Source organism: Notolabrus celidotus, chromosome 11 (assembly GCF_009762535.1).
Source record: "Notolabrus celidotus isolate fNotCel1 chromosome 11, fNotCel1.pri, whole genome shotgun sequence".
In the NCBI taxonomy this organism is placed as follows: domain Eukaryota; kingdom Metazoa; phylum Chordata; class Actinopteri; order Labriformes; family Labridae; genus Notolabrus; species Notolabrus celidotus.
In genome coordinates this window covers 10,454,309-10,460,485 of record NC_048282.1, presented here as the reverse complement: position 1 = coordinate 10,460,485, position 6,177 = coordinate 10,454,309, and positions in this window count along the sequence as shown.

Sequence of the window (6,177 nt, the reverse complement as noted above, 5' to 3'; positions counted from 1 at the left end):
CAATTGTCTAACACTTAATGTAAGCAAAACTGTAGGAATGTATTTTTCTATCAGGGGAAACAATACACCTCAACCTGATATGACTGTAAACAGAGAGGTAATACAGATTTTTCAACATTTCAAGTTTCTGGGAGTAACAATTGACTCCAATTTAAATCTTAAGAAACATGTAAATAATGTCTGCAGAAATGTAAGAGCCTTTATCTCTGACAGTGTTAATTTGAGTATTTGAGTACATATTTGCTGATTTTGCTGTGCACTCTGTTACTCTGTGAAGCACTTTGGGCTACATGTTTTTATGTATGAAAGGTGCTATATAAATAAAGTTGAGTTGTGTAGTAGTGGTAGTAGGGATGGTAGCAGCAGCAGCAGTAGAAGTAGTTGCATTGTTTTATTTTAGTGTACACCGTCTTAACCCTTTCCTCTGGTGTGTGTGTGTGTGTGTGTGTGTGTGTGTGTGTGTGTGTAGGTGTGTGTATGTGTGTGTGTGTGTGTTTTAGAATGGATTTTGCAACAGTATTCACAAGGAGAGACTCAACACCATCCAACAAATTACTGCCTCTTCACAGAATGGTCCTGGAAGTTGTACCAGAAGAATGGTGCACCCAATGGAGATCCTCTGAGTCAGGGGAGGTCACTCGGGATGCAATTAAGAAAAATCGGACTCTCATCGTCTCCGATGGAAAAATTGTGAAAAAAATTACATTGTACGAAACAATAACCACAAAGGTGGAGGTGAATGTGGGTTACATCACGAGGGGATACACCCTATACACCAATTTTTTTTAAGGCAGCCAGCTTTAATGTTTCAAAGAGCCTTAAAGAAGAGGCCACAAATATATTGCTGCCATAGAGCACTGAAACAGAGGTATCCCTGGTTAGGTCTTGCCAGGGATACCTCACAGTGACTGGCAAGCTGACCGAGGTTAGTAAATTAATCTGTTGACACATTGTTCATACTCCTCTTAAATAATACATTTTTACTAAAACCATCCGATTTCTACATTTCAGCTCTCCAAAATCAAGAGGGCGATGGTCAATCAGCAGCCGGTCCCTTTAAAAGTGGTGACCCTGGAACATGTAATTTCTACAGAGTAACAGGAGTCAGGTGAGCTGTGTCTTTGTCTGACTGTCACCCAAGACTTACTGACAGAATAACCGACTGACAAACGGATACATGTTGTGGTTTTTCCTAATGCAAAATAAGACTTTGACCCTATATTAAAATATTTTTTAGATTGGAACAACCCTTGGATCTGCAAGACTTTATTCATCTTAGAACAGAGCCAAGGTGACTGTGCCTCATGAAGTGACACTTACAAACCTGAATCACTTCTTACATTCTCAAAGTTTGACACAAGTTCATCTATAATTTCTGAACAAACTTGTGAGTGAACATGCCGCCTGGTTTGTAGCCATCCTTTGGACTGGTTAACTCCTCAGATACACAAAGTGTTTGTATCATTAGAGAATTCACATTTATACTCTTGCTTTATTACTTTGGGATCAGCCTCAGAGAAAACACTGCTGTTGGTGCACATGGCTCAATAAATCCCTCTACGAATACTTGAGTGAATTACTGAAGCTTTACTTGACTAACTTACTGACATCCTCTCTGACTGGATGACATCTTATTATGAAATCTGACTGAAAACTTTAGATCTTAAACTAACAGTTTTGTCCTATGTTTACAAGAATGCAGCACACGTCACAGTTAATCTGTGGCGTGATGCCGCCCTTTTTGAGGTGATGGTTGGTGCAGAGGTATGCCTGACACACCTCAAAGGGAGTTACTCGGCATACGGCTACCGGTTGCATTCCTCACTCTATACCACAGTCAAGGTGATTATTAATAATATATTTTTTTAATATGTAACTACTAAAAAAGGCTCTCTGTTTAAAAAAACAAGAACAATATATCCCAGCAAACTGAGCCAAAACAAATTTTTACTTTTTAATTTCAGTTTCTATTGATGCTTTTGGTGTTTATCCTGAAAGACAGAGAGACAGAAAAAGACATAGAGAGTGATTGAAAGATACAGACAGACTGACAGTCAGAGAGACAGAGAGGGAGAATTAGAGACAACGTTAGGTCGATAGAAAGGCAAAGGACGAAGCTGAGTGTTTCATAGCGTGGGCTTAAGAGAGCAAAGAGGAGTAGTGACAGCAGCATCAGTAGTACCAGTAGTCTGAGTGGTTATTTTTTCTGTCCTGCAGCAAACATCAAACCAGGAAATTGTTCAGGTCCTGGGGGCTTACGAAGACAGAGCAAGGCCGATGACCTATGTTCTACTGGTCTTGGGTGGGGATACATTCGATATTCCTGGGGAGCTATGGATCCCACTGGAACCCAGATTGCAGGAGCCACCGCTCTTGCTGAACATACAATACACAGGGGAAAAGATCACAGAGGTGGAGGAGGTGAAGGAAGGAGCAAAGGAGGCTATGGGGGAGGAATAACAGAAAAAGGGGAGACCTACAAATCATATTTTATATATATGTATTCTAGTTTATAATTAATAATTCAAGTTTAAAATTCACAATAATCATTTTAGTTTTTCAATTAATTTATGGTCAGTGTTTCATCAAATTATATTTTCTTTTTATTAGGTTTTAATTCAAGTTTAAAATTCAGAATTATCAATTTAGTTTTTCAATGAATTTATATTCTATGTTTAATCAAATTATATTTTCTTATTATTATTAGTTTTTAATTCAAGTTATAAATCAAAATGTTCAATAAAGTTTATGTTTTGAAATGTATTGTGTTGTGTTTTATGGTGTTGAAGAATAATTCTATTTTGAAAAACTTCACTTTAAATATTGATTCTCACACGTAATTGTTTTATCACAAGGAGACAGCCTGAAGCAGATCAGTCAAATCAAGATAGCCTTCTTTGATTCTCTTGTTCCAGCAGCTTACAACATAGGACAGGGGAATACAATGATGTACTTACAAAGTTCAAATAGAATAATATTTGAGGTAAAATAATACACAGCAAGTATGTGCACTATGTATTCTTCTTTCTTAGGTAAATCTAAGTTAAATGGACTGTGTTTATAGTCTTTTGTTAACTCCACTCTCTTTTACATTACATGTCACATTCACATACTGATGATAGAGGCTGCTATGTTAAGTGCCATCAGTGTTAACTAATCCCATTGACACACCGGCATGTGGACAGCTGGACCCATGATCGAATCCCGACCTTCCAACTGAGAGGCGGCCTACTCTACCACAGCGGCCTTGGGGACTTCACAGAGAAAACTGCACCAGATTAAAAACACACACAGAGGCCACGGTTACATGATGTTTTTTAATTCAGAACTAATTATTCAGAATTAAATAATTCGGAATTAAAGTATTCTCCTTTGTGTTTACATGGAAATAGTAATTCTGAATTGAGGTTTACATGGAAAACATGTTTAATCGTCTTTATTAAATTCCGCTTAAGGTTTGGGGGTTGTGAAGGGTTCTGATTGGACAGGGGCGGGCGTGACGTATTTACGTTCACCGGAAGAAAACAGGCTCCAGTTCCCGCTTCTTTTATTTTCGGTTACAGCATGGAAGACCACACAATAAGTAGGCTACAACTTTCACTTTGATTGTTATTATAGTTTTGAATAAGCAGCTGGACACATACATACTGCTTCACTTTCGTCAGCTGAGGAGGAGAAGAGAGATAGAGGACCAGAGAAGGGAGGTGGAAGACCGTACTTTGGCGAATCAAAGCTGGTTAGTGCAACAGTTGCTCTACCTCAGCCTGGAATATGTGCCCGACAGCGCGGAATATGTGCGTCATCACGACAGGACAAAGGAACACGCATGCGCAGAACGACCGGAATTAATTTAAAGCGGAATGAACGTATACATGATCAAGTAATTATTCAATTCAGATTTAAAATCAGAATAAACCAGCAGAATGGTCATTTTCATTGGGAATTAGGTTTTTACATGTTCATTTTTAATCTTTTTAAAGAGGATTTAATTTCAATTCTGAATTAAAAGTCTCATGTAAATGTAGCCAGTATGACAGCACAGTGTGATTCAAATACGAAATGGTAACAATTAGATGTGGGTAGGAATTATAATGGCCAGAAAATACCTTTTTTAGACTTGTATTATAATGTTGAAATGCTGATTCAGCAGGTCACCAGCTGTCAGAGCAAGTCGCTCTGCTCAGCCATCTGCTGTAATTTTAAATACTTCTGGAGGACAGCAAAAGTTACACTTTTTTTTATCTCGCTGGCCTGACTACATTTCTGACTGAACAGACATGAAAAACATGTCGCTGTGTTCATCAGAGTCTATGGATGCTCACAGTCTGATCCTTTTTCTGATAGCTATTACAGTTATCGCACAGCGTCTTCAGTTTCAGACGGCCTTATCCTCATGAATCCCATTCTAAATCAACTGTTAAACAGCTGGTCCCATCACCATGGCAACAGTTAATGACATTTGGAGATACAGGTGATTAAGATGACCTCATCAGTGAGTGACAAACACAAGCACGCACACGAACATTTCCATAGTTTGTCAAGCAGTTTTATAGGTGCTACTACTTCTACTTTTTCCACTACTTCAACTACTTACAATTTTTAGGACCCTTCTACTTATTCTGCTCTTTATAACTTTTTATTTTTTCTTTACTTCTCATTTCCACATGTTCAGCTGTGTTTCAGTTTTCAGCCTTCAGCTTCAGCATTTCAACGCATTTGTTTTCAGGAAATGCAACCATTCTAGTTTCATGTGCAAACTAATAACGTGCAATAATAACCTCTGCGCAATACCTATAATTTCTGTCAGTATTTGTGCATTATTCTATAACTGTGTCATTTAAATACAATATATTTCTCAGTAGATTGTACACACTTTATATTTTATGCTTATATTTAAATCTTTTATACGACACTTATGCTTCTATTTTGTATTCTTCCTATATTTTTTTAACACTTTCTTTGAAAAGGAGTAGCTGTAAACTAAAAAGCATTTCCCCTCGGGGATCAATAAAGTATTTCCGATTCTGACTTATAAAATAAATAATTTGATTGTCAGGCTTCATCTGTCGTGTATGTAGTACTTTTCGAGTGAAGTAGACTTAATAAACTTAATCAAAGCCAGAAAACAATCACAGTGATCTTGGTTTTGGATATCAATGTTTATTTAATTTGACAAACTCCATACAAGGACTTCAATTACAGCGTGTTATGTCAAATCACCCAAGGAAAATATTGCCTAGGTTTTTCCGTTCAGTAGTCTACGTTGTATGACGTTTCGACGTACAAAATAATAAAAGCATTTATTCTGACGGGTGGGCCATGATACAAAACCTCATAGATAATTAAAACACCAAAACATTGAATTAAACAATGCAATTTTTGTTGTTAGTTTTAACTTACTTGGATGAAATCAAGTGCAATGCTGTTGCTCCACCTTCGCTGAATGCATGCACACTCCCGTGGCCAGGGTAAACACTTCTTGTCAGGGATTAGAACATTGGCATGACACCGGTAAGCAAACTCTGACCTATGCGTAAGCTCATTTCAGAGGCAGGGGGAATTGGCGACGCAGTTGATGAGAGGGAGAACTGAAGTCAGATTATATTTTAATGCCCATTACTCATTTCACTTCATTGAATAACAACATACAAACAGACCCACGTCACCATAATCACTAACATCTGCATATTCTATTTGTATGTGTGTCTGTGGTGGCCGTTTCCAATAAGCTTTCATTGAAAGACAAAAGCGTGTCTTAAAGTTCATAAAATATTGAATCAGCTTTGTCTGACCGTCACATTTCTCCAAAGTGTAGAGGAAACACATGTGCCGTATCCTAACGTGTTCATCTGGAGGTAAAAACCAAAGTAACATCAGAAGACGTAAATCAGTCGCAAAGCAAATTTTTTTTAACGTTTCTGACGCTGTGCAGTCAGTGGCCCTCATTTATAAAACGTGCGTACAACCGAAAACAGGGTGTACAACCTTGTCCGAGCAAAGGTCCACATTTATCAATCTGAACGCGGTTGGAGGTTACGCTAAAATCCCACACCTGGTCTCAGTCCGTGTACGCAAGTTTTCATGACAGTGTGGAACGCGATGCAGCAAAGTAAATTTGTCTGTGATGGAGAATTAGAACATATAGTACAGTGCATTTATAGACAGTCATACAGAGGA